Source organism: Macaca mulatta, chromosome 13 (assembly GCF_049350105.2).
Source record: "Macaca mulatta isolate MMU2019108-1 chromosome 13, T2T-MMU8v2.0, whole genome shotgun sequence".
NCBI lineage: Eukaryota > Metazoa > Chordata > Mammalia > Primates > Cercopithecidae > Macaca > Macaca mulatta.
In genome coordinates, this window is record NC_133418.1 from 11,155,938 (window position 1) to 11,179,581 (window position 23,644).

Genomic DNA, 23,644 nt, shown 5'->3' on the forward strand with positions numbered 1-23,644 from the left:
TTTCTTTCCTCTCTTTAAGTAGAAAGAAGGAGTCATTTTCTTTCCTCTCTTTAAGTAGAAAGAAGGAGTCATTTTTATTGCTGCAAGCTGCACTGCCTAGGTTTGAGAGAAGGACGGCACAAGCACTTCCTTAGGTGCCCCAGCTGGTGACTTCCTAGTCATGTGCCACCCTAGTTCTCTGACGCTGAGCCCAGCCCAGCACTAATAATTGCCTAGGAATTGCAGTTCTTCTGTTGTAGACTGTCTTTCAAGTTTATATAAGATTTAAGAGCACTTTGGCTCAGAGTGGCATGGTTTGTTGAGAAACTCAAGTTCTGACCACTGAGATGGGCAACTCCCCTCTGGCTACCTTTAGTTCAAATGCTCCCTCTGTGCATAGGTGCTGACTGAGCCTAGCATTGCTTTGTTCTCTGCTATGATAGGACAGTACTGAGTTCAATGTAAAGTCCCCTAGTCATGGCACTCTCCCTCCCCAAAGTGTACAGACTCTCCAAGCTGCAGGGGGAGAGGGGAGAGGTGGTGTTAGTGATTCAAGGCTATCTCTCTGACCTTCTTCAATGTCTATTTTAGCGATATGAAGTTAAAACCAGGCACTGTGATTGCTCACCTGATTTTTGTTTCTCGTGATGGTGCTTTTCTGTGTGCAGATAGTTGTTAAAAGTTGGTGTTCCTCTGGGGGAAACAAGTGGTGTAGGCTTCTATTTTACAATCTTACTCTACTTCTGAAACCTTACAATAAAAGACATTTATAGAAGCATTCAATAATTACTTATTGAAAATAATACTTTGCTAATCTTGACATTACTTTTTGCTCTGTAATCTTACTTTGGCTTAATTTGGTCTTTAAGTAGAATGTATATATTAATAAAAGTTTTACTCTCTTAGATACTGTGAAGCAGTCCCACAGTAAGCATCATCTTTATTTAACTTTTTGAGATATTGCCAGGTACTCTCATGTTTACTCCTTTAGTAATGGCCAGGACCATAAAAACTCAATGGTAGAGTGCTGTTTCATACTACCTTAAAATAGCAGTATGGACAGCACTTTTTGCCTCTTTCCTGCCACCCACAAAGTGTTTCTGCCACATCATGAAAAGGTCTGTCCTATTTTTGGTTTTAATTGTAACTATAATCCCCTCCTTGGTGGTTCAAATGCATTATGTGAAATGTGGCAGAGCGTGAGTTTGCACTATAGCCACTTTACTCTGTGATACATTAAAAGGTGTAATCCAACTGAAATGTAAATCACTGTTCTTGAAAACAAATTACAAATGGAGATAACGGTGCTGTAGAATAGCTCTAAGTATCAAAGAGACCATCCCAGACCTATTTCTTTCAGGTCTGAATTGCAGCCTCTCTGTTATCCAGGGTAACAGGAGGCTTCTAAGGCATGCTATTGACAAGGGGATGGAAAACAGTGCTGTTAATCCCAGGTCCTGAATGGAAGAACAGACACAACATTATCCAGTTGAATTCCAAAACACTCACGGGAGGGAAGAGAAGCTTCTTTATGCGCTGTAGCTATAACTCCCATAGATGCACCACACAAAATGCCTTGTTAAAAATACTTTTTAAAATCCCTTCAAAATCAAAACCAGCAATCCTAATTTCTAGTCCATTGAGAAAAAGGAAAAAAATAATGATTTATTTTTGTTTATGACCATGATGAGCATTCATTATTATTGCCATTGTCATTGTTGTTATTATTATAAGTGAAGTTTGAGGTTTTAAGGAGTTGATGAGGAAAGAGGGATGAATCAATTGCTTATTTCTTTGACTTCTCTTTTCTCTTGGTAGAGGTAATAAGAACCAATGCCTAGGATCATAGATGGATTCCTGTGGTGAAATGATGTCTAGAAAAGTTTCCATATCTTGGGCTGCCATGGTTGGTTAACTGAATGAGTAGACCTAGCATGTGAAATTCTAAACTCTGAATGCCAGGCCTGAGCTTACCACAAATATATAGGCTTATGTGTGTACAGATGAGAGCCTTCTGGTTTATTGGTTTGGATGTATTTTTCATGGAATTACTTATATAACATTTATGTCTTTAGAGAGCACATTAATAATTTATTTCTCCTATATTTAAATAAACCTCAGACAGAGATGATTATTTTGTTCTCAGTTGCTGGATCAACTAACTTAAAAATATACAGATTAATTATCTTGCCTTCTTTTATTAAGAACTTTAAATAGGCTGCTCCATTACATTTTAGGAAAAATCTTAATTTATTATTTTAGCATTAGAAGTTCTCAATGTTAAGGTTTCATCATTATAATTTTCAGCATCATCTTCTACTTGTCCTATAAAAGCTCACGCTAAACTACAGCAGTCTTCTGGAAAAACCCTTTTCCCATTTCTCTCCATCTATTCTTCCTGTGACATTATCAAATTGTCTATCTTAGTTTCATTGAATGATCTTTCCATCATATCCATTTATCCCTTAGACAATCATTTAATAAGGAGTATATACTTCCTGTTGTGGATAAAAATTGACAGCTATTGATACTTGTGTATGCTTCATGAAGTTCTAGTGCTGTGTTTTTCAGCTCCATCAGGTCATTTATGTTCTTCTCTAAACTGGTTATTCTAGTTAGCAATTCGTCTAACCTTTTTTCAAGGGTCTTAGCTTCCTTGCATTGGGTTAGAACATGCTCAATTAGCTCAGAGAAGTTTGTTATTACCTACATTCTGAAGCCTACTTCTGTCAATTCGTCAAAATCATTCCCTGTCTGGTTTTGTTCCCTTGCTGGAGAGGAGTTGTGATCCTTTGGAGAAGAAGAGGCATTTTGGTTTTTGGAATTTTCAGCCTTTTTGTGCTGGTGTCTGCCCATCTTCATGGATTTATCTACCTTTGGTCTTTGAAGTTGGTGAACTTCAGCTGGGTCCTCTGAGTGGATGTCCTTTTTGTTGATATTGATACTATTCCTTTCTGTTTGTTCGTTTTCCTTCTAACAAGCCCCTCTGCTGCAGCTCTCCTGGAGTTGGCTGGAGGTCCACTCCAGACCCTGTTTGCCTGGGTATCACTGGTGGAGGCTGCAGAACAGCAAAGATTGCTGCCTGTTCCTTCCTCTGGAAGCTTTGTCCCAGAGGGGCACCCACCAGATGCCAGTCAGAGCTCTCCTGTATGAGGTGTCTGTTGGTTCCACTCTCCCCGTTACTTTCAAGTATACCAATCAAGCATAGATTTGGTCTTTTCCCACAGTCCCATATTTCTTGGAGGCTTTGTTTGTTTCTTTTCACTCTTTTTTCTCTAATTGTGTCTTCGTGCTTTATGTCATTGAGTTGATCTTCAATCTCTGATATCCTTTCTTCTGCTTGATTGAAGTTTACCATAGGTAGAAAGAGGAGCTGGTACCATTCCTTCTGAAAGTATTCCAAACAATAGAAAAAGAAAAAATCCTCGCTAACTCATTTTACGAGGCCAGCATCATCCTAATAGCAAAACCTGGCAGAGACACAATAACAAAAAAGAAAATTTCAGGCCAATATCCCTAATGAACATTGATGAGAAAATCCTCAATAAAATACTGGCAAACCAAATCCAGCAGCACATCAAAAGGCTTATCCACCACGATCGAGTTGGCTTCATCCCAGGGATGCAAGGCTGGTTCAACATACTCAAATCAATAAACATAATCCATCACATAAACAGAACCAATGAAAAAAACCACATGATTATCTCAATAGACGCGGAAAAGGCCTTGACAAAATTCAACAGCCCTTCATGCTAAAAATTCTCAATAAACTAAGTATTGATGGAATGTATCTCAAAATAATAAGAGCTATTTATGACAACCCACAGACAATATCATACTGAATGGCCAAAGACTGGAAGCATTCCCTTTGAAAACTGGCATAAGACAAGGATGCCCTCTCTCACCACTCCTATACAACATAGTGCTGGAAGTTCTGGCCAGGGCAATCAAGCAAGAGAAGGAAATAAAGCATATTCAATTAGGAAAAGAGAAAGTCAAACTGTCTCTGTTTGCAGATGAAATGATTGTATATTTAGAAAACCCCATCGTCTCAGCCCCAAATCTCCTTTAACTGAGAAGCAACTTCAGCAACATCTCAGGATACAAAATCAATGTGTAAAAATCACAGCCATTCCTATACACCAATAACATACAAAGAGATAGCCAAATCATCATGAACTCCCATTCACAACTGCTACAAAGAGAATAAAATACCTAAAAATACAACTTACAAGGGATGTGACGTTCCTCTTCAAGGAGACCTAGAAACCACTGCTTAAGGAAATAAGAGAGGACACAAACAAATGGAAAAACATTCCATGCTCATGGATAGAAAGAATCAATATTGTGAAAATGGCCATACTTCCCAAAGTAATTTATAGATTCAATGCTATCCCCATCAAGCTACCATTGACTTTCTTCACAGAATTGGAAAAAGCTACTTTAAATTTTATATGGAACCAAAAGAGAGCCCACATAGCCCAGACAATCCTAAGTAAACAAAACAAACAAACAAAAAACAACAAAGAAACAAAGCTGCAGGCATCATGCTACCTGACTTCAAACTATACTACAAGGCTACAGTAACAAAAACAGCATGGTACTGGTACCAAAACAGATTTATGGACCAATGGAACACAACAGAGGCCTCAGAAAAAAAGCCTCCCATCTACAACCATCTAATTTTTGGCAAACCTGACAAAAACAAGCAATGGGGAAAGGATTCCCTATTTAATAAATGATGTTGGGAAAACTGGCTAGCCATATGCAGAAAACTGAAACTGGATCCCTTCCTTACACCTTATGCAAAAATTAACTTAAGATGGAATAAAGACTTAAACGTAAGACCTAAAACCATAAAAACCCTAGAAGAAAACCAAGGCAATACCATTCAGGACATAGGCATGGGCAAAGACTTCATGATGAAAACATGAAAAACAATGGCAACAAAAGCCAAAATAGACAAATGGAATATAATTAAACTAAAGAGCTTCTGCACAGCAAAAGAAACCCAGAGTGAGCAGGCAACTGACAGAAAGGGAGATAATTTTTGCAATCTATCCATTTGACAAAGGGCTAATATCCAGAATCTACAAGAAATTTAAACAAATTTACAAGAAAAAAACAAACAACCCCATCAAAAAGTGGGCAAAGGATATGAACAGGCACTTCTCAAAAGAAGACATTTATGCAGCCAACAAACATATGAAAAAGAACTCATCATCACTGGTCATTAGAGAAATGCCAATCAAAACCACAATGAGATACCATCTCATGCCAGTTGGAATGGTGATCATTAAAAAGTCAGGAAACAACAGATGCTGGAGAGGATGTGGAGAAATAAGAATGCTTTTACGCTGTTGCTGGGAGTGTAAATTAGTTCCACCATTGTGGAAGACAGTGTGACAATTCCTTAAGGAGTGAGAACCAGAAATACCATTTAACCCAGCAATACCGTTACTAGGTATACACCCAAATGATTATAAATCATTCTACTGTAAAGACACATGCATATGTATGTTTATTGTGGCACTGCTCACAATAGCAGAGACTTGGAACCAATCCAAATACCCATCAATGATAGACTAGATAAAGAAAATGTGGCACAAATACACCATGGAATACTATGCAGCCATAAAAATGGATGAGTTCATGTCCTTTGCAGGGACAGGGATGAAGCTGGAAACCATCATTCTCAGCAAACAAACACAAGAACAGAAAACCAAACACTACATGTTCTCACTCATAAATGGGAGTTGAACAATGAGAACACATGGACACAGGGAGGGAAACATCACACACTGGGGCTTGTTAGTGGGTGGGGTCTAGGGCAGGGACAGCATTAGGAGAAATACCTAATGTAGATTACGGGTTGATGGGTGCAGCAAACCACCACGGCATGTGTATACCTATGTAACAAACTGCATGTTCTGCACATGTACCCCAGAACTTAAAGTTTAATAAAATAAAATTTGACACTAATAAAACAATGCAATTCTCAAAGTGCTCAAGGTCTACTTGGAGAAGACAGGGTGGAGAACAAACACAATCGTATCCATTGCATTACATATGTTGGTAAAAATTTGTCTTCAGTACAATGCTGGTATTCGCAATCATCCCAGCCCAATATCTGATATTTTATTTACTCACTCCACTGAACAAAATCTGTGGGAAAATTTGACCAAAAATTTTTTTTTCCAGAGATTTTGTTCAGTTGAGTGAGTAGTGGAGTTAATCTCATAGTATCATTGGAACTGTTTCTAAGTGGCTCATAATTCCTGAATTTAGGAATGAGGATCAATCAATTGTGATATCAAGATCATGTATCGCACTCACCATCTCTAAAGGTATCTCTGAAACTTCTGAACTCGCCAAACATGTAGTGAACAATTTTGGTGTGAAATTTATCAGGTCTTACAGGCTGATGGCATCCCCTACTCATAAACGTGGAACATCACTGTGCACCCTGAATTCTCTAACAACAGCAGCGGGGATTGTGGTGCCTAGTTGTCTAATAAAGTCAGTAAAAATTAGAAAGGAAAGAAGGAAGGAAGGAAAAGACAAGGAAGACGAAACAGCCAGAACTCAAACTCCAAAGTTCTCTTTTTCCATGACCTTGATAAATTAGCCTAAACTCCAAAATTCTCTTTCTCCATGGCCTTGATAAATTAGTCTATCTTTCTGAATTTCTTTCTTAGGTTGATTGGAAGATACTGAGGTATTATATTTCTCAGACTATATCTACTGCAACAAACTATTGGCAAAGATTCTGAGAGCCTCCAGCAACTTTGGAAATACAGTTTTTAAAAGTAGAATTAAACTGTATATAAAAGAAGATTATAAATGCATAGTACTGCCACCTAGGAACACCTTTTCTTAGTTTTATATGACCTCTAGAATATTTTTAGTAAATAATAACAGAGTTCTATGTTTTAAAAAATTTAAATGTGTGAGTGTTTTCTTTCATTGTGATGTAAACTTTGTTGATGCCACTCTTCATGCTATAAATTATTAGAGTAGCTGTGATTTTGTAGTTTGAATTCTATTGTATATAACCTACAGAAGACAAATGGTATAAGAGATAAGGTATAATTAGATTTCCTCCTGATGCATTTTATTATTTGTTGCAGAATAAGACATGGCAGTTCTGTGTAAAAATGTTTAAAGTACTACACCAGTTGAACATTAGCATATCAGAATCACATTGTAACTGGCATCTCTGGAGCCACAGTCTGTAGAGCAAGGGTGCTCTGACTGTCTTTAGGAGAAAAAAGGAATCACTTGTATCAAACTGTGGCTTATTTGGATGAGTACTTTTAATTACACTTTTATAAATGCAATATTATTTTGCTTCAATAAGATGTAACTTTTACAATTTTTTTTGCTAGACTTACCAGTTGACTGACTACATGATTAGCTGTTCAAACTCACTCATGAAGATGGAAAGAGTCACTATTTTAAAATATGCGAGAGTGACAGACATTAACCACGGACCATCCCAGCCAGACTAGCAGTGTGAGTATCTTACTTATAAATGGCTTGAGTTGAGATTGTTTTAGTGGGCAAAATCTCTCTGCTTACATACTCTCTGATGTATTTTGATTTTGGTATTTATGTCACTTAGGAATGGAGACTCCAGTTATCTTTTGGAAATTCCATTAATTTGCAATTTCAAATATGTTAATAATATCCATTTATTTCATAAACACAATTGCTGATTTCAGAGGTATGGCTTGGAATGAAAATTTTCATCTTTCATTATGCATTATAGCTCCTGTTGTCCCCAAATGGGGACATAACTGGTAGGCATGTTGACAAAATTCAATTCAACATTTCGATTGTAATCAAAACTACTACTAGTAATATTACACCTGAGGTTTCAGAATTTCTACATCCATTTTACATAATGCTTTATGATCATAAAGTTTGGCAAATTGCCATTTATTTATTTATTTGCAATTTTTTCATAGAAGAAATGTAAATACAAAACACTGGAGTGTTTTATCCGATTGGTACTTTTATCCTCAGAAGTAACCATTTTTCCCTTTTCCACAACCTAAGATATTTTAAAAGTATCAAGTTTGTCTTGTAATGATCAAAGTGTTCAGCGATGTTCACAAAGGAAAGATAGCTTTTATTTCATTACAAATTCAATTCAATCACAAAGGCAGCTGATAGCAAAAATTTGTAACAAATTGAGCAATTCAAGAAGCTATATTAATGAATGCTGTGAAACACAGGGATCATTTGTGTAAATGAAGTTGAAAAATACACCTGTTGTTTCCAGTCCGTGATAATAATCATATATCTAGGCCATAGGATAAGGCCTGCTTTCTTAGTTCATGCCCATTAGGAAACAACCCTTCATTGTTACTTTGCATGAGGGAAGGGCTTGTAAATGGTAAGGACTACAGGAAACGAAGCTGAAAGAATCATTTAGTGCAACTCTATACTCAGACAGGTGCCACTTTTAGACATTTTAATTAATCTCATTTGTTAGTTATACCTGTAAATCACACTGTTATCATTCCTGAACCAGGAATGGAAACCAGAAATTGTCACGGACTAAAAATAAAAGACCAAGTCCTCAAATGGAATAGCCATATAAATTTACTGGCTTCATTTCATAGCAGTACATTAGATTGAAATTAGATACCTGGAAAATTCCAAATTACAAGGAGGTCTCTTGTTTCTTTATATCACATTGACAGAAAACATGGCTTAATATAGTCCTCTAGGAAGGCTGCATATCATATACTAATTGTGTGTGTGTGTGTGTGTGTGTGTGTGTGTGTGTGTGTGTAAGAGAAGGAAATTTTTGATATTATAAAAGGTCTTCTGTTTTAGTATAGTAACAGTATTGCTGTACAGTAAATCGAAGGCTGATCCAATGTCTTGTTAGAATTTATCACCATGCATCTGGTTACAATACTGTCCAGCATCTGAATGATGGAAAGATTAGCCAAGAATACCAATGGTTTGAGAATAAAGAGGCTTTCAAGAGTATCCCAGCCTGGTGGTGCTGGGGCGAGGAAGGTTCTACTTTTTTATGTGTCTTGAAGGAATCACCCGTAAGTAGACAACTCTGTAACAAGATACCTGAATGAGAATATGACTGAGTATGCTTAGGGATTAACTATATGTTCCACAGAGAGTTAAAAAAATGACCAAAAAAAAATTGTAACACCCCTTACTCAGCATAAAACCAAACCTATTCTGCCTTTTCTTTCTCAAGTCTGGCAACTTGGTTAGGTTGAGTATACTCTTCAGCCATAGTGTTGACTAGACTCTGCATCAGCCAATATAGATGCATTCTCATTAATACCATCCTGAAGCATTTAGCATCAGTATCTCTACAGGCTGGAACTTTGATTAAGGTCAAGCCAAATCCCACTTTAGTTTCACTCTAGTGAATTGGTATATAAAACAATGTGAAATTTTAATAAGCATTAGTAAGAGCTGTAATTAACATAATAAAATCTGTTTTAAATTATTAAATGTTCTAAAATACTTTGTTACGATCACATTTACCAATGGTTGTTACCTAGAAAAATGTATCAATGGAATTGATATATGAGAAACAGCCAAGTTTGTGCCAAGTAAAAGACATACAAAAGATGCTCTTTTGATCAAATCTGAACTTTCAATTATCACCTTGTCAGGTTATCATTTGTCTCTTTAATCTCTAATTTAAGTAGCAAAATGTTCTATTTGACTCTTGAAGTTTCCATAATTTAGACAATTTAACTATATTTATAAATGAGATATAAATAACATAAACATTCAAAAACATAATTACAAAAATAATAAAAGTCATGAAATAAGAAATTGTGACAGATGCTGTTGCTTAAAAGGTGTGAAAACTCTACTAATATATAATCTTCACATCAATTTTTTTAATGTTTTAGTAACATGAGCTATTTAACAATCTTATTAAACTATCTCCCCCTAAGAGAAATCAACACACTTTATTGTATAAGATTTTATTTCTGGAAATTGATTCTCTTTACATTCAGAATATTAGAATAATCTTTACTTTTGAATTTCTTAACAAATTATTGATGATTTTCTGCAAGATTTTGAAATTAACCCACACTGTGCAAATGAACTAAAATTAAATGTTATTAAAAATGAAATATTTTTGTCAAACGCAGGTTTCAATGAGAAGGTTTCTATTGTTTAAGGAGAAGATGCGTTTGAAGTTAGGGGATGGTCTTTGCTAAGGAAATGAGCTTTAGCATTAGATCAATTTAGCTGCTTTGATCTGACAGCATTAGAAACACCTGATATATTAGTTATGAGTGTTCTATAGGAGTAAACTGAATCAAATTACCCCTAGCTTAGGTTTTCAGATGAGAGTAAGGTTTGGGTAAAGAACCACGTGAAATCTGCATGTCTATTCAAGTTTAATTTATTGTTTTATTAAAGCATTGTTTCTTTCGTCTGCAATTTAGGTTTTATAGTCTGCATTGTGAATGTTGTGTGGAGACTTTGCCATGTCCTCATAGGGACATTCACAATGGAAGCCTCTATGGATAGAGTCACTAGACTTCTTCTAAGTAATGCTTCTTGGCTGGTGACTAGGGCCCTGGCTAAAACAAACAAACAAACAAACAAACAAAAAACCGTGGAACTCCCAGCAGCCATACCAACCATGCTGTTTATCAGTAAAAGAATGTTAACGTGGTTCATGTTACCATAGGTCTGGAATGTCCAGGAGCACTGACTCATCAAGTACATGAATTGTTATATAGGGGATGAGGCTGGGGCCAATTGTAAAAGCACATGAAGTGTGCAAGAGCAATTAGACCACATTCCCATTGTGCCTATTCTTGCCTCCTGGCCATCTTCTTCCAATGTACACATCTAGGCTTATCAGGAGTTCCATATAAACTCTCTGAATAAAGAGTAAAAATATCTGGCATGAGTTACAGGTGACTGGCATTACTAGGAGACGATGCAGGGGTGTTGTGTTATAACCCCATTTATTTATGAAAAACAAGGTAGGATGGAGATTCTCCTCCTGGGCAGAATATCAACTTCTATCTTATCTTATAGTTTATATTATACTGTAAGGAGATGGCTGAAGTATAGAGCTACAGGAATTCACAAAATGTGGCAAAGAGTGTGGTCAGACAATTTAGGGATTTCGAAGGGGCAACATTGGTGGATTGATGATGAAGAGGAGGGGCAAGAGGTATGAGGATGAAGGCTAGGAGCAGTCTCCAAGTGTGAGAGCCTTTGTGCCTTTTGAGACTGCTCACCACAAGGCTCCCGCTGCAAAAGAGGCTCATCAGTAGCCATGGACATGTTAGTCCAGCTGTGGATGCCCGAGAGTCTCTTTCAACAGACAGTGCAGTATTTGCTCAATTGTCCATAATGACGGAGAAATAAAATGTAGAGACCTGAGTGATCAATGAGGAACTAGGGCTGCTGCTGTGCTATAGGGGTAGGGTGAGTTGAGGATGGAGCATAATTGGACTCCTGGCATTTTCACTTGTACTAACATTATTCAGAGATAAAGTTAGTGGTTACTCCACAGCAGAAAGATCACTAAGGAGTCACCTAACTCAGAAATGAAACAATGAAACAATGGATCCCCTTAGAAAAATCATATATATCAACCATGGCCATCTGGGAACCAAATACTTTAGTCTCTGTCTATAGTTTCTTTCTTTCATATCACACACACACACACACACACTCTCACACACACACTTGTGGTTTCAACTTGAGTGTGTTGGTGGTAATTAAATTTCAAATTTTTGTCCAAAGATGACAGAATTTTAAGACTTGATTTTTATCTCAATAAAATGAGGAATAAACATCAGGAATCCTGGGTTTGGTGCTAGATAGCTGGTCACATTTTGGAGGTCTTTCTTTGAGGAGAGGATGATTGTATTTCCATTTTTATAAGGGAGAGCTATATTATGTTGGGTGGGAATGCTTTTGTTTGGATGAGCTACTAATGGAAGAAGGGTGCAAACATCAGGTCACAAAAGAAATACTTTGTACACATTTTCCATTCTTGTGGCCACTCAGCACACAAACTCTTATTATAGGTGGTAATGATGGAATTCAGGCCCACTTCACTGCAGAATAAGCACTCAGAGATGCCCATTTTTCCAAACCCCTGGTGGCCCAGGGAGCACATGGGCATTTTACTTCTACCCACAGATATGAAATTTTAGGTACTGGCCCAAGGCTATGGAGACAATTTAAATTTATTCATGATACCAGAGTCAAGGTTCTTGAAGCCAAGAATGCCAGGCCAGTGGCAACATTCTAATCTGATTGCTACAATGGCATGAACTTGGCTGTGTTTTATGCCATCTAGTCTTTCTTTTGCTTATCAGATCTTTTAACTTTATTTGACAGTGTTTGCAGGGGTCTTCAAATTCTTCTCATAGATAAATGATAAGTTTTAGTCACCTTTGATTCAAGCAGGAAAAGGGACTTTCATTATTAGAAGATCCCTGTTTAACTCCTTTCCTCTCTCCCTCCCTCCCTCCCTCCCTCCCTTCCTTCCTTCCTTCCTTCCTTCCTTCTTCTTTCTCTCTTTTTTCTCTCTTTATCCCCTCCTCCCCTCCCTCCCTCCCTCCCTCCCTCCTTCCTTCCTTCCTTCCTTCCTCCTTCCATCTTCCTCACTCCTTCCCTTCTTCCCTCCCTCATTTCACCTTTCCTTCCACCTTCTAGACCTTCCATTTTTTTTGTAAATAACAATGCTTGATTCAGTGAATTCTGAAATCATAAGCATAAAATAGGTATGTTTTCTAGTAACTGCTTTTATTTATGAAATTGTAAAACTACGATTTTCCCCCAAATCTTATACTTTTTTGTTAATTGCAGACAGCCACATTTTGCCTATTAAAACTCAGGCCCCGGTTTTGAATGTGAGCAATTCTAAAAATGTGCTATTTACTATCATTTGATCTTTGAGTATAACCTATCTGTTTCTCCCCAGCCAAAAGTAGAAGCATGGGCTTCCTAACGGTGACTGAACACAGGGATTTTTGTTCTTTCAAATCTGGAGTCCTACAAGTTGGGCAAACACTGCAATATTAGTTCTGTGAGCTCTGGGCAATTAATAGAAAGCATCAAATGATGGGAAGGGATGTGAAGTGAAGTATCGTTCAACATTAGACCCTGACTCAAAAAAATGAGGATGACTAAAATTACTGGGTTTGAGTTATAGCAGTCCCTGAGCCTGAGAGGGATGAAGAGATCAAGGAGCAAAGAGGCTTTCCATGGACTTCTCACTGGGACAGCCAGTGCCTTCTATCTGGCAGAGCCTCTGCCTTCTATTTCACCTATGGGATTGCTGTAGGTAGGCATTCTAGTAACCTGACATGAGCCCTCATGAACAAAGCAAAATAAACAAAAACATGACAAGGCATGAAACAGAACACAATGCTCATATAATAAAGACCGTTCTGAAAGAGTTGAAATAGAACGCTTGAATTTTAACACAAATAATAATTTTTAGGAATTACATAATATGACTTCCTTACCACAAAAATCAGCAATGAACAGAAGGTGAGGATGAATTATTTTTCACCTGAATTAATTATCTGGGACACAAACTGTAAGAAATGAATCAAGATACCCAGCAAAAATATGAAGTGGTATTAGTCATGGGAGATAGGTTTATTACCAGACTTTATGCAATGCTAGATGGTGTAAGTAGACAACAGAATAAAGAGAATGTGACCTAAGAATTTTTTTTTACCAGCCGATATCTTGCAAGAAGGAAAAATATTAGAGAACATACTAGATATCAGTAAATGTGTTATACTTATAACAAATTTGAGGAAAATACTCAAGAAAGAATACTAATTAAACAGCAAATGAACCAGGATACAGACTTGCTCAAATATTTTATCCCAATAGATAAGAACAAGCTGTCAGGGATTTTGAAAAATTAGTGCTCAGTAAGAATTCTTAAAATAGACCAGCTATCCTTTAAGAAAAAATTCTAATAGTACAGAAGAAAGTGTGCTAAATCATCTGAGTTTTCCTCTTTTCGAGGAGTTGGAGACAGGGCAGGAGAAATGAAAGCAGCTAAATGTCTCATTTCTTAGGAAGTAATTATTCTTTAGAATTCTCCGAAAAGTGTTGGGATTGAGGAAGAAGAGCACCTTCATTGGTGAATAGTATATCTTTATAGGGAAAATATTTCACACATAGTACCCAAACAGTAGAGATATATGTGTTAATTATAAAAACAGGTAAAGGAAATACAACAGTTAGTTAAATGAAAAATATATGAAATTTCAAAATTAAAAAGGAGAAAGTGGAATGAACAGAAATGTTATCAAGCAAACAAATGTAAGGATAATAATACGAAAATGGGAGAAGCAAAAACTGCCAGAACCGGTTTTAATAAATTTAGTTGTATTCTACTTGTAAGACACACAAAAATAAATGATACTTGTGGTTAAAAATAAAATTATAAGCATGTAGGACTTACACAATTCTAACAAAAAAGGCAGAATGGCATTGTTATATCAAACACAATGAGTTTAAACTTAAATAAATCTAAAACATTAAAAAGATACATCATACCAGCTGTTTCATATGGCCCCAACATTGTGCAATGCTATTCATGGGGACATTTATCCTGAAAACTCATTGATTCATCCCACCAACTTCCATTCAAGAAATATTTTTGAAACATTTCTGTGTGCTAAAAACAGATTCTGGAATTAAAATAGATAAAATGTCCTTTTCACCTGGACCTTACGTCTGAGAGAGAGAAAAAAAAAGAAGACACAAAATCACAAGCTAGTATGTCATAAAAACATATCAGTTACATGAAGAACAACAACAAGAAATATAAAGAGCATCTGATTAATATAACAGTATTGAGGCGCTTCAAAACATCATTTTCAAAGTTGGCCAGGTTTATGTAGAGTGTTCACTAGTTATTTTTGTTTGTTTCTGCAATCAGTGTTAATTTACCATCAGCTTAAAATAATGAGTTATAAGGCAGTATTTGCAAACCTCAGAGTAACCACAAGTCAAAAAACATACAATGGATACATTAAAAAAAAAGCAAGAAGTTACATTATAACACCAGAGAGAATCACTTTCACTAAAAGGAAGACAGGAAAAAAGAAAACAAGAAAACAACAACCAGAAATCAAATAACAAAATGGCAGGAATAAGCCCATACCTATCAATAATAACATTGAATATAAATGGACTAAACTCTCTAATACAAGAGCATAGAGTGAGTGAATAAATGACAAAACAAGACCCAAGGATCTGTTGCCCTACAAGAAAAACACTTAATCCATAAAGCACACACAGACTGAAAATAAAGGGATGGAAAAGGATATTCCATGTCAATAGAAACAAAAAATAGAGCCGAGGTATCTATATTTACATCAGACAAAATAGATTTCAAGACAAAAACCTTAAGAAGAAACAAAAATGGTCATTATGTAATGATAAAGGGGTCAATTAAGCAATTGTGAGTATATATACACCCAATACAGGAGCACCCAAATATAAAAGCAAATATTTTTAGAGCTGAAGAGAGATACACTCCAATACTATAATAGTTGGAGACTTCAACGCCTCACTCTTAGCATTGGACAGATCTCCCAGACAGAAAATCAACAAAGAAACATTGGACTTAATCTGCAGTATAGACCAAATGGATATAATTGATATTTACAGAATACATCATCCAATGGCTGGAAAATGCATATTTTTCTCCCCAGAACATGGATTATTCTCAAGGATAGAGCATATATTAGCTCTATATATAGAGCTAATGTTATATATATCTAGTTATATATAACAAATCTTAAAACATTTAAAAAATTTGAAATAATATCAGGCATCTTCTCTGACCACAGTGGAATAAAACTAGAAATTAATAACAAGAGGAATTTTGGAATCTACACAAAAATATGAAAATTAAAGTATACACTCCTGAATGACCAGTGGGTCAGTGAAGAAGTTAAGAAGGAAATTTAAAAATTTTTTAAAACAAATGATAATGGGAATACAACATACCAAAACCTATGGGATATAGTGAAAGCAAGACTCAGAGGGAAATTTATAGCTATAATTGCCTACATAAAAAAAAAAAAAAGAAAAGCTACAATTAAATAACCTAACAATGCCTCCTAAAGAACTGGGAAAGCAAGAGCAAACCAAATCCAAAGTTAGTAGAAGAAAATAAATAAGATCAGAGAAGAAATAGATTTCAAACCAAATTTGAAATGAAGAAAATAATACAAAAGATCAATGAAATAAAAAGTTGTGTTTTTTAAGAAAGATAAACAAAATTGACAAACCTTTAGCTAGAGTAAGAATAAAAGAGAGACGAATTCAATAAACAAAATCAGAGATGAAACAGGAGACATTACAACTGATACTGCAGAAATTCAAAAGATCATTAGCGGTTATTATGGGCAATTACACGACAATAAATTAGAAAATCTAAAATAAATAGATAATTTCTTAGACACTTACAATCTACCAAGATTGAACCATAAGAAATCCAGAGGGGGTGGAGCAAGATGGCTGAATAGGAACAGCTCCAGTCTCCAACTCCCAGCGCGAGCGACACAGAAGACCGGTGATTTCTGCATTTTCAACTGAGGTACTGGGTTCATCTCACTGGGGAGTGCCAGACGATCGGTGCTGGTCAGCTGCTGCAGCCCGACCAGCGACCAGCGAGAGCTGAAGCAGGGCGAGGCATTGCCTCACCTGGGAAGCGCAAGGGGGAAGGGAATCCCTTTTCCTAGCCAGGGGAACTGAGACACACAACACCTGGAAAATCGGGTAACTCCCACCCCAATACTGCGCTTTAAGCAAACAGGCACACCAGGAGATCATATCCCACACCTGGCCGGGAGGGTCCCACACCCACGGCATTCTTATACACCAGTAACAGACAAACAGAGAGCCAAATCAGGAATGAACTTCCATTCACAATTGCTTCAAAGAGAATAAAATACCTAGGAATCCAACTGACAAGGGATGTAAAGGACCTCTTCAAGGAGAACTACAAACCACTGCTCAGTGAAATAAAAGAGGACACAAACAAATGGAAGAACATACCATGCTCATGGATAGGAAGAATCAATATCGTGAAAATGGCCATACTGCCCAAGGTAATTTATAGATTCAATGCCATCCCCATCAAGCTACCAATGAGTTTCTTCACAGAATTGGAAAAAACTGCTTTAAAGTTCATACGGAACCAAAAAAGAGCCCGCATCTCCAAGCAAATCCTAAGTCAAAAGAACAAAGCTGGAGGCATCACGCTACCTGACTTCAAACTATACTACAAGGCTACAGTAACCAAAACAGCATGGTACTGGTACCAAAACAGAGATATAGACCAATGGAACAGAACAGAGTCCTCAGAAATAATACCACATATCTACAGCCATCTGATCTTTGACAAACCTGACAAAAACAAGAAATGGGGAAAGGATTCCCTATTTAATAAATGGTGCTGGGAAAATTGGCTAGCCATAAGTAGAAAGCTGAAACTGGATCCTTTCCTTACTCCTTATATGAAAATTAATTCAAGATGGATTAGAGACTTAAATGTTAGACCTAATACCATAAAAATCCTAGAGGAAAACCTAGGTAGTACCATTCAGGACATAGGCATGGGCAAAGACTTCATGTCTAAAACACCAAAAGCAATGGCAGCAAAAGCCAAAATTGACAAATGGGATCTCATTAAACTAAAGAGCTTCTGCACAGCAAAAGAAACTACCATCAGAGTGAACAGGCAACCTACAGAATGGGAGAAAATTTTTGCAATCTACTCATCTGACAAAGGGCTAATATCCAGAACCTACAAAGAACTCAAACAAATTTACAAGAAAAAAACAAACAACCCCATCAAAAAGTGGGCAAAGGATATGAACAGACATTTCTCAAAAGAAGACATTCATACAGCCAACAGACACATGAAAAAATGCTCATCATCACTGGCCATCAGAGAAATGCAAATCAAAACCACAATGAGATACCATCTCACACCAGTTAGAATGGCGATCATTAAAAAGTCAGGAAACAACAGATGCTGGAGAGGATGTGGAGAAATAGGAACACTTTTACACTGTTGGTGGGATTGTAAACTAGTTCAACCATTATGGAAAACAGTATGGCGATTCCTCAAGGATCTAGAACTAGATGTACCATATGACCCAGCCATCCCATTACTGGGTATATACCCAAAGGATTATAAATTATGCTGCTATAAAGACACATGCACACATATGTTTATTGCAGCACTATTCACAATAGCAAAGACTTGGAATCAACCCAAATGTCCATCAGTGACAGATTGGATTAAGAAAATGTGGCACATATACACCATGGAATACTATGCAGCCATCAAAAAGGATGAGTTTGTGTCCTTTGTAGGGACATGGATGCAGCTGGAAACCATCATTCTTAGCAAACTATCACAAGAACAGAAAACCAAACACCGCATGTTCTCACTCATAGGTGGGAACTGAACAATGAGATCACTTGGACTCAGGAAGGGGAACATCACACACCGGGGCCTATCATGGGGAGGGGGGAGGGGGGAGGGGGGAGGGATTGCATTGGGAGTTATACCTGATGTAAATGACGAGTTGATGGGTGCAGCACACCAACATGGCACAAGTATACATATGTAACAAACCTGCACGTTATGCACATGTACCCTACAACTTAAAGTATAATAATAATAAATAAATTAAAAAAAATAAAATAAAAAAAAAATAAACAGAAAAAAAAAAAAAAGAAATCCAAAACCTGAACAGACCAATAACAAGTAATGAGGTTGAAGCCATAATAAAAAATTCTCCCAGCCAAGAAAAGCCCAGACCTAATGGCTTTACTGCTGAATTCCACTAAACATTTAAGGAATAACTAATACCAATCCTACTCAAACTATTCTGAAAAATACAGGAGGGAATACTTCCAAATTCATTCTATGAGCTCAGAATTACCCTGATACCAAAACCAGAAAAAGACACATTTTAAAAAAGGAAGCTACAGGCCAATATCCATGATGAATACTGATACAAAACTTCTTAACAAAAAAACAACAAACCAGATTCAATAATACATTAAAAAGATCATTCATTGTGAACAAATAGAATTTATCTCAGGGATGCAAGGATGATCCAACATATGTAAATTAACCAAAGCGAGACATAATATGAACATAATGGAGGACAAAAACCATCCATTCATTTCAATTGATGCTGAAAAGCCATTTGGTAAAATTCAACAATCCTTCATACCAAAAATTCTAAAAAAAAAAAAAAAAAAAAGGATATAGAAGGAACATACTTTGACATAATAAAAGGCATATATGACAGATATACAGCTATTATCATACTGAATGGAAAAAAAACTGAAAGCCTTTCCTCTAAAATCCAGAATGAACAAGGATACTCACTGTCACCACTGTTGTTCAGCATAGTACTGGAAGACCTAGCTAGAGAAGCAGACAAGAGAAAGATACAAAGGTCAAAATCTCCCTGTTAAGCCCACAGGCCCCCAAAGCTCAGTGTATCCCTCACTGGGGGTGGGGCAAAACTCCCAAATAGGGGAGGTAGCATGATCAGTAACACCTGGACCCAAATGGTTCATCAAAGTGATAACAAACCAGGGATCACATGGCGGGGAGGCAATCAGAGACCAAAGGCCACATCGTCTCCAGCTGCAGAGCTTCTGAGACACCAATATGGGAATCTATGTGAGGTCAGCTAGCATTAAAATAACATCAATTACTATGTGCCAAGCCCTGAGTGTGGCACCTCTGCCTCAAAACCCCAAGTGTTACCAAGCCTTGCAGGGGTTTGTGTGTGGGGGGCGGAGGGGAGGATGGGGAGGGGCCTCAAAATCTGTTCCCAGACCACTGCATCAGCATCACCTGGGAACTCGTTAGAAATCCAAGTCCTAAGGCTCCAACCACTGAATCAGACACTCTGGGACCGGGCCCAATAGTCAGTTTTAAAGAACCCCCCTCCTGTGTGATTTTGATGCTGGCTCCAGAATAAGAATCATTGATCTAGCCCTCTTTTAGTAGGTAAAGAAACTGGGGTTCAGAGACTGTGCCACTCACACAAGGTCATAACTGTTAAATGGCTAGATGGGTTTTAAATCCAACTTTGTCCATTCTAGAAACAAGGCTTATATATAGGCCTGCCCATTTTAGGACTGGAGAAGGAATCTTAAGAATCCCAGAGAGCAGAAGATTCAAGGAAAGCCCTTTCACAGAGAAAGCTGGCCCAGACTTTAGATCCCCCTGTTCTTTGCCTCTCTAGCAGCCAGACATCCGAGGGCTGCTCACACTGTCACCCCATACACCCCACTGGAGGCTGGAGGGGAAAACACATCACTGTTGGGCTTCCTGGCAGTGACCTTTGTCTTTCAGAAGTAGGAGGCATGCAGAACCCTCCCCCTGCCACAAAATACACAACTGGGAAATACTAGCAGGTATAGCCTCTAGTATGCTGTTAAATTCAACAGAAAATTGCACACCTCAAATGCATGAAAACAGAAGCTAACAGGCAGGGATGGATGGTCCAAACCTGCCCAGCAGGCGTCCCATTGCTCAAACAGGCACTCACATCTGTGACGGGTTGGAGAACCAGTCCAGCGGGTTTGGGTTTCTACCCTCCCTGGACTGCAGGTCAAAGATCAGTTGGTGGTAACTATTTGGCTTTGTTTCTGGGTTCTTCATTTCCATTGTCTATGTAGTTACTTTTACACTAGTATCATGCTGTTTTGTTTACTATAGCTTTGTAGTATAATTTGAAGTCAGGTAATGTGATGCCTCCAGATTGGTTCTTGCTTAGGATTGCTTTGCCTATTTGGGTTCTCTTTTTGGTTCCGTATGAATTTTAGGGTTATTTTCTCTAATTCTGTATTAAAAAATGTTGGTATTTTTATAGAAATTGGATTGAATCTGTAGATTGCTTTGGGAAGTATGGTCATTTTCATAATATTGATTCTTCCAATGCATGAGCATAAAATGTATTTTCATTTGTTTGTGTCATCTACGATACCTTTCAGCAGCGTTTTGTAGTTCTCCTTATAGAGATCCTTCACCTCTTTCGTTAAGTATAGCCTTAGGTATTTTATTTTGTGCAGCTATTACAACAGAGATTGAGTGGTTAATTTGATTCTCAGCTTGGTTGTTGGTGGTGTATAGCAGTGCTACTGATTAGTGTACATTGATTTTCTAAACTGAGACTTTACTGAATTTATTTATCAAATCTAGGAGTTTTTAGAAGGGTCTTTAGGGTTTTCTCTGTATATGATAATATCACTAGTGAAGAGAGATAGTTTGACCTCCTCTTTTCCAATTTGGATGCCTTTTTTTTCTTTCTCTTTTCTTGTTGCTCTGGCTTGAATTTCCGATACTATGTTGAAAAGAAGTGGTGAAAATAAGCATCCTTTTCTTGTACCGGTTTTTAGGGGGAATGCTTTCAACTTTTTCCCATTTAGTATGTTGTTGGCTGTGGGTTTGTCATATATGGCTTTTGCTATTTTGAAGTATGTTACTTTTGTTACTAGTTTGTTGAGGGTTTTTAATCATAAAGGATACTGGATGTTATTGACTACTTTTTTCACTTATTGTGATTATTGTATTGTTTTTGTTTTTAATTCTGTTTATGTGGTGAATAACATTTATTGACTTGCATATGTTTAACCATGCCTGCTTCCCAGGGATGAAACCCACCTGATCATGATGAATTATCTTTTTGATGTGCTGTTGAATTCAGTTTCCTAGTATTTTATTCAAGATTTTGGTGTCTATGTTCATCAGGAATATTGGTCTGTAATGTTCCTTCTTTTCTTTCTTTCTCTTTCTTTCTTTCTTTCTTTCTTTCTTTCTTTCTTCCTTCCTTCCTTCCTTCTTTCCTTTCCTTTCCTTTCCTTTCCTTTCCTTTCCTTTCCTTTCCTTTCCTTTCCTTTCCTTTCTTTTCCTTTTCTTTCTTTCCTTCCTCTCCTTTCCTGGCTTTGCTATTAAAGGTGATACTGGCTTCATAGAATGAGTTACAGAGGATTACTTATTTTTCAACCTTTTGGAATAGTTTTAGTTGCTTGGTACCAAATCTTCTGTGCATATCTAGTAGAATTCAGCTGTGAATCTATCCAGCCCTGGGAATTTTTTGTTGGCAACTTTTAAGTTACTGATTCAATCTCACTTTTTGTTACTGATCTGTTAAGGATTTCTATTTCTTCCTGATTTAAGCTAGGTAGTTGTATCTTTCCGGGAATACGTATGCATAGAGGTGTTTCTAGTAGACTTTTGAATAATCTTTTGTATTTCTGTAGTGTCAGTTGTAATGTCTCCATTTTCATTTCTAATTTAACTTACTTGAATCTTCTTTCTTCTTTTTTTTGGTTAATCTAACTAATGGTCTATCAATTTTGTTTATATTTCAAAGAGTCAGCTTTTGGTTTCATTGATCTTTTGTATTTTTTTTTTTTTAATTTCATTAAATACTGCTCTGGTCTTTGTTATTTATTTTCTTTTGCTAGTTTTGGTTTGAATTTGATCTTGTTTTTCTAGTCCCTGAGGTATAATGTTAGTTTGTCAATTTTTGATCCAAAGGAGTCTAAAAGACTTTTTAATGCAGGCATTTAGCACTGCATTAAACAAAAAAATAAACAAAACAACGATAAACAAAAAAAATTTATTGTTGTTTTGTAGCCCATTATATGGTCGATCTTGGAGAATGTTCCATGTGCTGATGAGGAGCATTTATGTCCTGAAGTTATTGGATAGAGTGTTCTATAAATATCTATTAGGTTCATTTGTTCTGGAGTGCAGTTTAAATCCAGACTACCAGACCTCAAAATATACTACAAACTGTTACTACCAAAACAGCATGGTACTGTCATAAAAACACACACATAGACTAAGAAGGAGAATAGAGAGCTCAGAAATTAAATCACATATCTACAGCCAAGTGATTTTTGACAAAGGAGTCCAGAACACTCACTGGGGAAAGGAAAGTAACTTCAATAAATTGTACTAGAAAAACTGTATATCCATATACAGAGGAATGAAACTAGACCCCCAGTTCGCACACTATACAAAAATCAACTCAAAATGGGTCAAAGATCCAATTGTAAGACCTGAAACTATAAAATGTCTAGAAGAAAAAAAGGAAAAAATGCCTCAGGATATTGGTTAGCAAAAATATTTTACGACTTTTGTAAGATCTCAAAAGGACAGGCAACAAAAGCAAAAACAAATAAATGGGATTATACCCAACTAAAAGACTTCAATACAGAAAAGGAAACAATCAACAGTATGAACAATCTACAAAAATGGTAGATAATATTTGCAAACTATTCATCTGATAGGAGATTAATATTCAGAATATACAAGGACTCAAACATCTCAACAGCAAAAAAACCTGAAACAATCCAATTTAAAAATAAGGAAATGATCTGAACAGGCATTTCACAAAATAATGCATACAAATGGCCAATAAATATATGAAAAATGCTCAACATCATTTATTATCAGAGAAATAAAAATAAAAACCACAGTGAAGTGTCATTTCACCCCAGTTAGGTTGACTATTATCAAAAATAATAAATGGTGGGAAGGATGTGGAGAAAAGGGAACTCTTATACACTGTTGGTGGTAATGTAAACTAGT

At 36.7% G+C, this 23,644-nt stretch overlaps 1 long non-coding RNA gene across 1 annotated transcript in view; it reads left to right on the forward strand.

Annotated features, from left to right (window-relative positions):
• Positions 1–23,644, forward strand: part of LOC144333682 (uncharacterized) — a 268,787-nt gene that overhangs the window by 159,328 nt on the left and 85,815 nt on the right. The window contains exon 3 of the long non-coding RNA XR_013402611.1: positions 7,368–7,494. This is a non-coding gene — a long non-coding RNA (uncharacterized LOC144333682). The remainder of the gene's footprint in view (positions 1–7,367; positions 7,495–23,644) is intronic.